This window comes from Amblyomma mixtum, chromosome 3, assembly GCF_055824585.1.
Source record: "Amblyomma mixtum isolate Tamu chromosome 3, ASM5582458v1, whole genome shotgun sequence".
In the NCBI taxonomy this organism is placed as follows: domain Eukaryota; kingdom Metazoa; phylum Arthropoda; class Arachnida; order Ixodida; family Ixodidae; genus Amblyomma; species Amblyomma mixtum.
This window is the reverse complement of record NC_143014.1, coordinates 295,686,528-295,701,568: the sequence shown is the minus strand read 5'-3', so window position 1 is coordinate 295,701,568 and position 15,041 is coordinate 295,686,528. Positions and strand designations below refer to the sequence as shown.

The 15,041-nt window shown below is 49.6% G+C and overlaps 1 pseudogene; it reads left to right on the top strand.

Moving 5' to 3' along the window:
- Positions 1-4,016: 4,016 nt before the first annotated feature.
- Positions 4,017-13,970, top strand: LOC149355268 (uncharacterized; annotated as a pseudogene).
- Positions 13,971-15,041: the final 1,071 nt, after the last annotated feature.

The window sequence follows — 15,041 nt, the reverse complement described above, 5'->3', positions numbered from 1 at the left end:
ACAGTTTAACAACCGCCCGCCAATTTCGATACAGACAAAAGATACGCCTTTTCCGCCGCAGGACACTGACAGCAACATTGTCGATATTTCCAAATCCCTAAGTGATAGCGACAAACGGATTCTGAAGCATGGCCTTACATTTTGTCCAACTAAAAATAATTTTAACGAGTATGAACTTCACAGAGATCTCACAGAATTTGAGCGAAGATTGCGAATTAAGGAATTCTTTGCCGAAAAAAAGAACACCCCGATTACTAACCTAGCTCTTTCCGGTAACACGTGGTCAACACGTGCTCACCCTACTGAAGTAACCAGCCTTAATCCCATCCCTCTCAGAGCTGAAAGCACGTGGACGCCGGAAGCGCAGCAGAGTCTTGAATTAGACTTGTACATTAAATCTGTCTCGAAAGAAATTATAGACCAAACAAAGCAAGCCCGAAAACGCAGAAACGTCACCCCAACGGAACAGGCTACTCTGAACCACTTAGCTTCTAGAACCGATATAGTCATTAAGCCTGCAGACAAAGGAGGTAGCGTAGTTATCCTGCCACCCGAAAAATACAAAAAAGAAGCTTTTAGGCAACTCAACAACCCTTGTCATTATAGGAAATTAGATTCAGATCCCACTTCAGAGTTCTGCAAATTGATTCTGAACAAACTGGCAAACTTATTATCAAGGGAACTAATCACGCAGTCCGACTACCACTTCTTAAATCCGCTAAACAAACAGGCAGGACGCTTTTACCTACTTCCCAAAATCCATAAGGTTTCCGCAGAAGACTTGTTTACCGCAGATATCCCCGGCAGACCTATCGTTTCAAACAATAACACGCCCACAGAGAACTTATCAATTTTCCTGAACAACTATCTTGCAGATATTCCCACCCACCTCCTTTCCTTTGTCGAGGATACACCGCACTTTCTCCGCATAATACAGTCCCTGAATGACGCTTCCAATATCCCGGCAGATAGCATACTTGTCACACTTGATGTCGCCGCTTTGTACACAAATATTCCCATAAATGAAGGTATCGACGCACTCTCCAAAATTCTAACTCAAAGTCCTCACCCGCACGAAACTGAAGTGTACCTCACGCTACTTGAATTGGTACTAACACTCAACTACTTTGAATTCGATTCTTCTTACTACCTTCAAGTATTTGGAACAAGCATGGGCACTCCCTTCGCACCCACCTACGCGAACATTTTTATGGGGCTACTAGAATCTAAACTTTAAATTCATTTCTAAAAAAAACCACTTATATACCTGCGTTACATAGACGACATTTTCATGATATGGGAGCATGGGGCTGAGACCCTGAAGGCATTCGTCACACATTTCAATTCATGCCACTCCAGCATTAAATTCACCTTCACCTCCTCGAAAACGCAAGTCAATTTCCTTGACACCACTGTCCATTTAGAAAATAGCGAGCTCAAAACAACACTTTGCAGGAAGCCCACTGACCGACAACAGTACTTAGATTTCACTAGCCATCATCCAAGACACTGCAAACAAGGTATATTCGTAGAACAGGCAACGAGACTAAGAAGAATATGTAGCGACGAAGACGACTACCTGAAACACCTCCACTCGCTAAAAAACACACTAATCACCAGACATCATCCACAGACAACCCTTAATAATGCGTTCCAACGAGCAACTACTTTGAAACGAGATGTAGTTCTTAAAAAACGAACAAAAGCTAACAGTCAACGACCTCCTGCACTTATAACCAAATACTCAAACGCGCTTCCAAACATAAACAATATCCTGCGGAAATACCACCCCATTTTAACTGGTAACGACCGTCTCAAGAAAATATTTTCCGACGCACCAAGGGTAACATACAGATGCAACACAAACCTGAAGGACATCCTGGTGCATGCTAGGCTCCGTAAGAAACCACCACCGACAGTAACTTCATGCTCTCGACCTAGTCGCAAGACATGCAAACATTTACAAAGGGACACTACGGTTAAAAGTACGGCAAGCGATTTCAGTTTCGATATAGAGACCAGTTTTGACTGCACATCGTCCAATATTATCTACATGCTCCAGTGCTCCTTCTGCCAGAAACAATATATCGGAGAAACCGGGCAAACAATGAGTGCCAGATTAAACGGGCACCGGGCAGACACAACACGGAATGAACAGAAGGCAGTGTCGACCCATTTTAATCAACGCCATCACAAATTCGACGAACTCAAATTGTTCATTCTTCAGTCAGGCTTCAAATCGACTAGGGACAGAAAATACAGAGAAGCATTCCTAATCCACAAATTTAAAACACTGCAACCAACTGGGATTAACATGTCCAGAGGAAACCTGGAATCTCTCAGGTACATTTCAGGGTTAGCATCATTTTAAATTAACAAATAACTTGCACGTGGTCAGAACATTTCCTAGAACCTCGCATAAGTATATTATCTTTTCAGGAGGACACGGGGGCGCGATGGGGGGCGCGGGCGTGGAGGTAGACAGGGACAAAGCCTTGGCCCTGTCTGCTTCTGTGTCCGTGTCTTTTGTTGCGCCCCTGTGTCCTCCTGAAAAGTTATGAACCAACACGGCCAAATACAAGTACTTCTGAGTATACTATCGCTCTTTGCACCCTTCCCACGTCATATCTTCCACCACATTTCCGGCCTTCTCACCCTCTCGCTTTGTTCACCATTTTTTTTCTCTTAAACCCCTACTATCCGTTCTCGGAAACCATGATATTCCTGTTACCCCCTCCGCCCCACCTTTTGGCTTTCTCTGAACTCGAGCCATTCCCCCCCCCCTGCCTTGTCCTTCCTTGGAAATGCCCCTCCTTCCAGTGCCAGCCTATGTTGTTTGCCTTCTTCTCATTTCCCTGTACCACGCTGACTAATCCTCTTATCTGAGTTTTTCAGGTCCTACAGCGCCTCCCCCCCTGTCGCAGCCCCTTCAAAGCCTTTGTTCATTACACACCCCCCGGATATAAGTTTTTCCACTATTGCAGCTTAACGAATCAAGGTTCACCTCTCTCCCCTTCCTGATACGCATCCCCTCTCACACCTCTTTCCTTCCCCACCCCCGGGGCCTTCCTCCTCGGAGCGAAGGCCCTATTTAATCCCTGCCAATGATGAACGCTTTGCCCAGACGAAGACAAGTCCCCTTGTCGAAACGTTGGCTCAAGCAACCTGAGGTTTTCCCCTCCCTTGTTCATTTTGTGATCGCCAAGGACCATCTACCACGTCAAAGTTATGGTATGGTATATAATATGGGGTTTAACGTCCGAAGGCAACATGGGTTATGAGGAACGTCATAGTGCAGCGCTACGGATTAATTTTGACCAAATGGGACTCTTTATCGAGCACTGATGTCACTCAGTACACAGGCGCCTAGCATTTCGCCTCCACTGATAGGCAGCTGCCGCAACTTGGATCGAACCCGTCCTTGCGAATAGCAGCGGGCAGCCTAACCACTCAGCTATTGCGGCGGGGCAACGGCTGACCACATTATAAGCAACCAAAAGTCCAGGTCTCTGCTTTATGTCTTACATGTTGCCTAGGTATCGTCTACTTTTACTATATCTGCAATTTAAAAATTAACGATAGACAACTTCCCCACTCTATCTAAATTACTATAATTGTCCCATGCTCTTCTTGGTTTGCTACACACTTAAGCTTATAATTTTTGGCTAGTTTTATCAAGGTGTCATACAAGTGTAACAGCTGCCACAGTATGAATTGTGGATTCTAAGAGAAAAAAGAACTCACAAATTTTGCACTACTTTGAAGAAAAATATTCAGCCAATATATGCACAATAGGCATACACCAATAACATTTCTACCGCAAAACCGTGAACCCACCGTACCGAGGGCCAGTAATAGAAAATCACTGGCCGCCGCGGTGCCTCAGAGGTTATGGTGCTTGGCTGCTGACCCAAAAGACGTGGGTTCGATCCCGGCTGTGGCGGTCGCATTTCGATAGAGGCAAAATTCTATAGACCTCTACAAAAATTTTATTAGTCACCCCTTGTCGTGCTAATATGCAGGTACCAGTTATTTCTATAACGTACCTCTTATCATTTCTGTAATACCCGTTACTAGGTCTTCAAGAAAATAATAAACTGAAATGTAGCAAAGAGCTGATGGTTGTCTTTTCATAGAACATTCTTCACAGCAGCTCTGCTTCTGAAAGGAGCACCTCATTCCTTGTGGACTCCACTAGTTTTCTTCTATTTTAATCACCATGAGGTCAGAGTACTCCAGTAACACTCTGACTCCTGATATGCTACACTCTAGTGAGCCAGTTTCACAACTCTCATAAAAGAATGATGAACTCAAAGGTCTGCCACAAGTGTGTCATGGGCTACATCTTTAATGGAGTAGAGAAACCAAATTTTTGGATGCACATTTCTCTTTACAGTGATGCACTAGGCAATGCTGTACACAAGCCACCATGTGGATTTTAACTTTGTCAGCTAAATAATTTACAATTTAATTTTTTTTTTCTCGTGTCATCTGGTTTCGGTTTTTAACAGCCGAATGACTGCTCTGAAGTCAGATACATGTTCAGGTCACATGAGGCATGCAAAAAGAGATATAATCGCTGCCTGTTCACTTTATGTGACTCCAACTCTTCAATCTGTGTGGGCGGAATCCGAACATGGTGCTCGCAAGGACATGTTTGTGCTCAAGATATGTAGATAACCGATCCCGCACCATCGTCTCCATTAGTTTGCCCACACATGAGGTGAGAGAGATGGGGCGGAGGTTATCTGTGTTAACTGGTTTGCCAGCTTTAGGAATAAAAGTGACCAAAGCCGTTTTCCTTTCGATTGGCAGGGGGGTGTCCCCGCGCCAAATCGCATTGACGTATTCCAGGAGTGACTGGTATGCCAAGTCGGGCAGGTTCGTCAAAAGCTTGACGGTGACCTTATCCCGTCCTGGCGCAGTGCCCCGTTTCATTTTGGCGAGAGTGCCAGTTGAGTCGTGTTGCCAGGAAAAGCGTGCATGGCTCGCTACAAATGTTTTTGTGTTTCGGTTCGTGTTTGGGTTGGGTCGATTAGGGCTCGAAAGAGACGCCACGTGTTTCGGCTGGACATTTGTCGCGCGGCCGTGTTGCATCTATCTACCCAGTTGGAGTCGGCGAGTTGGGCCGCATACTCTGCAGCTTTCTGGGTAAGCTCGGCAATTCGAGCTTTAAGCTTTCTATTGTGTTTCTGGCGTCGCCAACGGCGGACGAGGCTGCGACGGGCTTCCCAGAGGTGTAGAAGGTGGTTATCCACGTCCGTGACCGCCTCTGAGAGCTGCATGTGTGTTTCATGCGAGGAAAGGTGTGCCATCAGCTGTTGGGACCATGCTGTGTAGCCTTGCGCGGAAATGGGTGCATTATCAAGTGAGTTAAAATTTTGCCTGAATTTCGTCCAATCTGGGATACGGGCTTGTGTTCTGGGACGCTTGAGGGGGCGTGTGCCTAGTGTAGTGTTAATGATGCAGTGGTCGCTACCGAGGGTCTCCTCGGTGTTGAGCCAGTCTGCGTGTTGTATGTTGCGAGTGAAGGTTAAGTCCGGGCACGTATCCCGTGTCACGGAGTTTCCTAGCCGTGTTGGGTGGACGGGGTCCGTGTGGAGGGTGAGGCCCAACGTGGACGCAAGCTCCGCCAGCCTACGTCCGCGCGACTCCTCCTTGCGATACCCCCACAGCTGACTGGGAGCGTTAAAAGCGCCCACAATCAGCAGGGGATCGCGGCCCGCTACTCTTAGCGCGCGGCTAAAGAGGTCCGCAAAAGTCACTCGCTTGAGTTTTGGAGAGCAGTACACGTTGAGTATATGCAACGGCGGGTCCCTGCGGTGGAGTGGTAGGATAGTCACCATTACATAGGAATACTCGAGCTTGAAGTCGAGATCCACTAAGTTGGCTGTGTAGGCTTTGTGAACGACAAGACATGACGCGGGATCCTGTTGGAACGTCGTGTAATTTGAAAGTGTGGCGCCCAGGCCTGGCTCCTGGAGGGCAACCACGGCTGGTAGGGACTCGAAGGTTTCAAGGTAGAGGTGGAAATTGGCCCGCTTAGTGCGGTTTTTAAAGCCTCTACATTTCCATTGTGTTATGGAAGTTGATATAGCCGATTTGGAGATGGCGGAACTCCTTTGATTAAGGTGTCTCGCCATTATTTGAAATTCTTTGGGGGGAGGAGGAGGGATTGGCTGCCCCAGAGCCAGCTACTTGCGTCATCAAGGGGGTGATGATGGAAGGAGCGGGGTAGCTGTCCTCATTGTCCGAATCAATAATCAGACGGTTGAATTTTGAAGGACGGGATACGTCCCTAATGGGCCCCGTCCGACGGAGGAGGCGGGGGTTGTCCAAGATGTGTTTTGATACTACCGCGGGGACGGCAGATTTGACCTTGGTCAAGATTTGGTCCATGGCGGTCTCGATCATAGATCGTAATTTAGAGGTTAAGCGCTCCTCCATCGCGGAGATGGCTGTCACGAGGGCAGGCGAGATCTCCGCGTCGCTCTCCATTGCGTCCGAGTTCTGCGGGCTCGGAGCGGCGGACGCCAATTTTGATTCTAAATTTTGAATTTTGTTGAGCAAAAGCTCATTCTGTGCCCGGAGCACGTCGATCTGTTTTTTGTATTCGGCATCGAGTGCGGAGACGGTAACTGGGGAGGCGGGGGAATGGGAGGAGGAGGAGGCGATCTCAGCCCAGCTGCTCACCTGTTGTTTGCCGTGTTGAGACGCTGATGCCCGGGCGCCGGCAGCGCCATCTTGATGCCGGGAAGTGGCCAGCGTCCCTGCCGCTGGGCGGTGGGGGCATAGTCTTGTTCCCGGGTGGTGACTTCACCAAGGATGATGATGATGACGTTTTGTTGTCGATGCCGTCAGCTCCACGCGGCGTTCCGCCACCGGCACCTGAATTGGGATAACTTGCCTGCCGGCCAGGTCGCTGTTTTCCAAGGAGCTCTGGGCGCCTAGCCTTGCGGCCGGGCACCTTGAGCTGCCTGAATTTCCCCCTTGCAGCCCCGGGAGTTGGTGGCGTGGGCTTGCCCACAGACTGCACAGGACGGTGTGCACTCATGCGGTGTCTTCACCCCGTCGACGGTCGACACCGCACTGCCACAAAGGCCACACTTTTGATCCGGGCAGGGGCATGTGTCCGCTCGGTGTCCCACGGTACCGCACCGCACGCAGGCCGGGATCGTTTTCTTATATGCACGCACAAGGGTGAGTTCTGAGTTGTAATGAACGTATCGCGGCACCACTTTGCCCACGAAGGTGAGCACCGCGACGTCTGATTTTCCAAGCTTGCGGATATCGGCAAGCTCTCCAGCACGCCACTGGACCTTGTTTTGCAGGGACTCACTGGTCTCGTGCTTGGCCACGGTGATGACGCCGCGGTACACGTCACCAGTGAGCTTCAACTGGCCGTACATAGAGAGCTGGCCTTTCGGTGTTGTTAGTTCGAAGTCCCGCAATAGCTTGTCTGCGACGTGCGGCTCTCGGGTGCCTGCCACGATCAGGTTTTGCTCCCATGTGGGGAGTAGGCTGAGCGATGCTGCGGCCTTGGCGCCCAGGTAGGCCGCGAACGCTGCTCCCAGCTCACCATATCCCTAGTAGCACATATTGTTGCTGCAACGTTGCAGAAATATTGCGAACGTCGAGTAACGTTACCACAACGTTGACAACGTTGCTGAAATGTTTATAAAGTGATATTAGTTTTCTGGCATTCAGCAACGTTGCAGCAATATAGTCAAAATGTGATCATTGTGAACATACGTAGTTTTCCACATTCAGGAACGTTTTAACAGAAGCAAATTAAACATCGCTGTCGCGCATCAGTAATCGAATTAAAATTTTCTACATCAACTTGTACATGTTCTGAGCAGGTGTTTGAAGAAAAGTAAATGCATGGCGGCCAGCGCAACCAATGTGCGCATAAAAAAAAACTGCACTGTAACCTTCTAAGTTGCAACTGCTGAGACCTTTCCTGTACATAATATTTGTTTCTAGCATAAAATTCTTATAAACACAAGAAATCACTATTTTCGACGCAACAACAACATGCAACTAAACTCAAAACCGAAGCCGAAGCTGCAAAACGGATGCAATCGTCGTGAACATCAGCCAACGTCACGTGCTGTTGAGCGAGTTTGTCAAGTGTGTGCTTCGGACTTAGGACTAGCTTAGGACATAGAGAAAGATCTTTCTCTATGCTTAGGAGGAGACTCGCACTGCCTGTGTGATTTTGGCACTGATCCTACACTGATGGCGTCGAACTGCGCACAAGATTACGGTACGTACCTCCTCCACTCCTGGTATATTCGGTCCATTGTTTGACTGCATGCGGTGCCCAATCGTGTTTCCGGGAATAGCGTGTACGGTGGCAAGGGCCATGCTGCGTTCAAATGAGCGGCTCAGTCTATCCTTTTCCATCAGTGTGTTAGGTTGTTCATCCAGAGATGAAGAGGCTTAGAGTGAAAACTTCCTTTTGTAAAGTTACACCTCGCCACAGGCGAAGGCGAATTGCTCAATATTGCCACGCGCATAACGCGCCGCGCGGCCTCCGCGCTGAATCGAAGACGACGACGAAGCGGCGGTGGACTCTCGCGGCGCGCTTGTTCTGTTTGGTGTCGTGGAAGCTGGCTCTAGAATTAAAAGAAGGCTCCCGCTCCCAGTCTTGGGTTCTTGCCGACGCCTACCTTCGCGGCTCCTCTGGTCGTGACACTGGTGGAGGTGCGGGGTAAGGCGAAGGCCCAGGAGGTGGGGCCGCGCGGCGCACGACGTCCGCGTACGTGACTGGCTGGACAGGAGTCGGGTACGGCGCGGGATCGTATGGGGTCGGTTGCGGCGCCGGCACAGCTGCAGCGTCTTGTGCCCTGAGTGCCTGCCGGACTTCCTCGCGGATGACGCTGGTGACGGAATCGACGCGAGGGGCAAAGGTGGCCTGAAGGTGCTGCAGCTCCTCGCGGACCACGGAACGGATTAGTTCGCGAAGGGAGTCCGGATTCGGCCTGGGTTCATGGTCGAACCGGTCCAACGTTGATAGAGTCGAAGTTTGACGCAGTTGCCGGTCGTACTGATGGGATCTCTGCTGCAGCAATTTCTCCATGTGCACGGCGTCCGCCAGAAACTCCGCGACGGTGTTGGGCGGGTTCCGCACGAGGCCGGAAAAGAGCTGGTCTTTTACGCCGCGCATCAGGTGCCGCAGCTTTTTTTCTTCAGGCATGGCTGGATCGGCGCGATGGCTTCTCTTCGGTCGACCTCAGAAGTGGTTATTGGCAGATAGAAGTTGATGAGAGGGACCGTGAGAAAACCGCCTTCATTACACCGGACGGGCTGTATGAATTTCGCGTCCTCCCTTTCGGGCTCTGCTGTGCTCCTGCCACGTTCCAAAGAATGATGGACACCGTTCTCACCGGTTTGAAGTGGCAGACCTGTCTTGTTTATCTTGACGATGTCATCATTTTTTCCGCAACGTTCACGGAACATCTGCACCGCCTCAGGACTGTCCTCAAAGCCGTTCGATCCGCCAACCTCTCCCTCAAACCAGAAAAATGCCACTTTGGGTTCACCGAATTGAAGTTCCTCGGGCACGTCATTAGTGCTGACGGAATCCGCGCTGACCCAGAGAAGCTTGCTGCCGTTGCTGCCTTTCCGGTCCCCTGCCACAAAAAAGCAGTCCGACGTTTTCTGGGCCTGTGCTCCTATTATCGCCGCTTCATTAGAAACTTCGCCCAGCTCGCCAGCCCTCTGACGCTCCTAACCCGTGATGACACGTCATTTTCCTGGGGCAACGAACAACAGACTGCCTTCGACGAGTTACGACGCCTACTCCAATCACCGCCCATCCTGGCACATTTCGACGAAGATGCCGACACGGAGGTGCACACGGATGCGAGCAACGTCGGTCTTGGCGCCGTTCTAGTTCAGCGGCAAAACGGTGTCGACAAAGTAATTGCCTACGCCAGCCGCGCACTGTCGCGTGCTGAGTTGAACTACTCTACCACGGAAAAAGAATGTTTAGCGGTAGTCTGGGCCGCCGCCAAGTTCCGCCCATACCTCTATGGCAGACCGTTTTGTATCGTCACCGACCACCACTCGCTGTGCTGGCTGAAAAATTTAAAGGACCCTTGCGGCCGCCTAGCACGTTGGGCATTACGCCTGCAGGAATTCGATTTCACCGTCACCTACAAGTCAAGCCGGAAACACACCGACGCTGATACCTTGTCACGCGCTCCCGTCGAACCTCCTCCGCAAGACACCACCGACGATGATAGCTTCCTTGGAGCGGTCAGCACATCTGAGCTCGTTTCCAGACAGCGTGCCGACACTGAGCTCCGTCTGCTCATCGAACATCTCGAAGGTGGTTGCCCTGAAATACCACGATACCTAGCTCGTGGACTATCGTCGTTTTGCCTGCGGAGAGGGGTGCTTTATAAAAAGAACTCTACTTCAAGTCCGACAACTTACCTGCTCGTCATACCGTCTGATCTGCGGGATGAAGTCCTCCTTGCCTGCCATGATGAACCGACTTCCGGCCACCTTGGAGTTACCCGCACCTTATCCCGAATCCGGCAGAACTATTACTGGCCCAACCTAACTTCAAGTGTCAAGCATTATGTCCGGACATGCCGGCAATGCCAGCGGCGAAAAAACCCGCGCTCAAGCCTCCTGGACTGCTTCAGTGCATCGAGCCGCCACAAATACCTTTCGACAAAGTCGGCATGGACCTTCTGGGGCCATTTCCTCTCTCGTCTACCGGCCACAAGTGGATCGTAGTCGCCACAGACTACTTGACCCGCTACGCTGAAACGAAGGCCCTTGCGCGAGGTACTGCCGCCGAAGTTGCCCACTTCTTTATGCACGACATCGTGCTTAGACACGGCGCCCCATCGGCCATCATTACTGACCGAGGCAAGGCGTTTACAGCCCGACTACTACGTGACATCTTAGCGCTTAGCCATACTGCTCATCGACCAACAACAGCGTATCATCCCCAAACCAATGGTCTAACGGAACGGCTCAACAAAACATTGGCGGACATGATCTCGATGTACGTCGACGTTGAACACAAAACCTGGGATGAGGTCTTGCCGTACGTCACCTTCGCATATAATACCGCGACGCAGGAAACCACCCAGTTCACCCCGTTTCGTCTCGTGTATGGCAGAGAGGTCCGCATGATGCTAGACGCCATGCTGCCGTACGGCGACACAGAGCTTCCCCCTGAAGCTGGCCACTTCGTGGAGCAAGCAGAGCAGGCCCGTCAGCTGGCCCGCTTGCACATCAAGGACCAGCAATCCGCCGATGCCCGACACTATAACCTTCGGCACAGGGACGCGCACTACGAGCCCGGCGACCACGTGTGGGTGTGGACACCCGTGCGCCGCAAGGGATTGTGCGAAAAGTTTATAAATAGGTACTTTGGCCCGTACAGAGTCCTGCGCCGTTTGAACAGCGTCAACTACGAAGTTGTACCCCATGGAACTGTGATCGTCGGCCCTCAGCGTCAACGGCCTGAAATTGTGCATGTAGTGCGCTTAAAGCCGTACTTTTCGCGTGACTGAGCGCTGCGTTCACGCTGTGTTTCTTACCTTTTTCCCCTTACCCCACGTGTGACCTTGACTCTCGCCGCATTTCATTTAGCGCAAGTTGTATAGTTCACCTCACCCCTATTCTTCTTGTTTTTGCTCCTCCTCCTCTCACTGTACATACCCCATTCCACATCGAGACGATGTTTCCTTTCGCGGGGGGGGAATAATGCCACGCGCCTAACGCGCCGCGCGGCCTCCGCGCTGAATCGAAGACGACGACGAAGCGGCGGTGGACTCTCGCGGCGCGCTTGTTCTGTTTGGTGTCGTGGAAGCTGGCTCTAGAATTAAAAGAAGGCTCCCGCTCCCAGTCTTGGGTTCTTGCCGACGCCTACCTTCGCGGCTCCTCTGGTCGTGACAATATGTTCAGAATGAGCTCTGCAATGTTGTGGCCGATGTGCAAGAAACGAACCCCCAGCCGGCGCTCACGGCGGTTACAGTACCCCCACACGATGCAGGACCTAACGTAAGCAACGCAGCAAGTCCGTCTGCAGGTTGTTCCAGTACGCACCTGACTAATATCGCAACGGAAGAAGCTTGCCAACAACCTGAAGAAACAGAGGAATGCCTCTATCGCCTCTCAGAAGGCGATATTGATGGCTCGGCAGTGTCTAGCGAGAGCCCGTCTGAAGAGCCAGTTTGCGAGAAAGGCAACCTTCGAGAAAAGTTGCTTCAGTGGGCACTTCAAAGCAAGCTACCCTGCTCTCACTTGAGCTCTCTTCTTAAAGTGCTCAAGCCCTATCATCCCGACCTACCCGAAGATGCTAGGACACTACTTAAGACACCAAGGTCCACTGAGGTGGTATCAATGAATGATGGCGCTTATTATTACTTTGGATTACTCCCCTCATTGCTTGACATTGTTGAAGAAAACATTTCCAAGGATTGCTGCACGCTTTCCTTGATCATAAATGTGGATGGATTACCCATCTCATGAAGCTCAAGAAGGCAGTTCTGGCCCATTCTTGTGATGGTAAAAGAAAGTGTCAACTGTGCACCATTCATTGCCGCACTCTATGAAGGTAACAGCAAGCCGCAAGATTTGAGTGCATACATGAACGACTTTGTAGAAGAGATGAATGAACTCCTAAAGGAAGGCATCATTTATCGTCAACGTTTCTTTAATGTCAAGTTGCATGCGTTCATATGTGATGCACCAGCAAGTGCATATCTCAAGTCCATCAAGGGGCATACTGCTTACTATGGATGTGAAAAGTGCACCCAGAAGGGCACCTATTCTGTCTGTGACAACAAGGTCATCTTCCCAGATTGTGAAAGTCCCCTACGAACTGATGAAAGTTTCAAGCTAATGTTGCAGCCCAATCACCACCATAGTGAATCACCCTCGCTGTGCTTGGACATAGGGCTTGTAAGCCAATTCCCGCTTGACTATATGCATCTGGTATGTTTAGGGGTGATGAAGAAACTTCTAATTACTGGGTGTCGAGCAAGCCGTGTCCATCCAAGATGTGTCATGCAGCGAAAACTACGCTCTCGCACTGTCTCGAACGTTACAATGCACATGTTCCCAGTGATATGAAGCGAAGGCCAAGAGGCATTCTTTTTCTTGAACAATGGAAGGCTGTTGAGCACAGGAACTTTCTCTTGTATTATGGCCCTGTTGCTATGAAAGAAGCACTTGACCGTTGCTTTTACAAGCACTTCATGAAGTTAAGTGTTGCTGTAACTATTATGATCAGCTCAAAGTTCTCTGCCACTCACATTAACGTCGCACAGCGCCTCAATCATGAATTTGTTGCTGGAGCTGGTGAGCTCTATGGGAAAGGCATTTGTGTTTATAATGTCCATTCCTTGTTGCACGTCTCCAGTGATGTGCGAATTTTTGGACCTCTTGATGCTTATTCAGCTTTTCCCTTCGATAATTTCCTTCACGAGATCAAAACACTGTTGAAGTGCCATGCACGGGCCCTACAGCAAGTTGTTCGACGACTGAAGGAGAAGCAAATGGCTCACAAAGGGAATATCTCTGCAGGACAAACTTATCAGCTTTCAGGACAACACAACAATGGTCCAGTGCCACCTGGCTTTGAGGGGAGTCAGTACTCCTTGCTTAAAATGAAGGATACAACTTTTGGCATTTGTCAAAGAGACAGCTGTGCAATGTTGAAAGACGGGAACATTGTTTGGATTGCCAATATCCTCAGTACACTGGAAGGGGTCAGCATATGTGCGCATTTTTTTCGAAAAGTTGACTGCCTGTATACCCAACCTTTGCTGTCATCGGAACTGAACATCTTCGCTGCGAAAGAGCTGTCGTTGGAATGTGCTGTGCGGGGAATGGAGGAAATCGAGCACAAATGTGTCTGCTTGCCAAACGGGTCAAACAGTTATGCTGTGTTTCCTCTCCTGCCCACCTACAAGCAAGAACATGCGCAGCACTAATTTTTTTTTTTTTTTGCGATGTGTACCTTTTTTAATACCCTCAGTTGTATTTAGGTGCACAGTTACTATCCACATATTAAACCAGTGCGAAAGAAAGTGGACACTTCTGTGTCGTCATTGCTTTGCGCTGGGCTATTCTGTGGATAGCAATAGGCTAATCAGTTTAGACCAAAGTGCTGATTCATAGTATTGCAGCTTTGTGATCGTAACAGATATATATTCCACAGCTTGGCTCGTAGCCAGAGGACCTGCAATGTTTTGGAAATTGGTATCTACAGAAATGGTTTGTTCGCACCATGAGCTTATGCATCCAAGAAGCACAATGCTTTTGAAGTGAGGACTGTGATTTAGAGAGAAGGGTGTACTTTTAGGCCTTGAATCTAGAGTTGTGAACTCCATGCAGTATGTTGAGTAGCACGCACTGTTGAAATGACTGAGGTGTAGTCAAACCTGCCGAGCGCTGGAGAGGCTGCTCTGATGCAGCACAGTTGATTTATCCGGGGTTAATCAGCATTTCTTTCAGCTTACAATTACTTTTGGATTTTGCTTACAACTAACAGCCTTTAATGCCTTATGTCTTTTCCAGTGAGGAAGAAATTCTTTATTATTCATTTTGAAGAAAGCGATGATGTATCTGTTGTGCCGTCATCATGGGTGACAGACAGATATAAAGCGCTCTGGCTACCATACAAAAGCTCCAAAAAGATAGCATCAGCTATAAAGAATGAAGAGAAGCCTGGAAAAAACTGGGAGGAACACAAATGCAGAGTTCTGCATGAGTGTGGTAAGCTCAGATTTTTCTGGTAGATTTGGATGTTGCATTGCTTGTTTTCATCTTTAACATGCTACCATTTTTTTTTGTAGACTCCTATGAAATAGCCAGGAAAAAAGAGCAGCAGGCTGCAGTGACCTCTGATCTGGCAAGCGATTAAGAATCTGAGCAGCGTAAGAGAAAACGCCGGCGGACACAGCGCCTTTTATCGGATGAGGGCAGCAGTGCATGCAGTCTGGATGACAGCCCTTTCATAGGTGTGCCACAGCCACCTGCTTCAAAGGAGCTTCAGCCAAGTT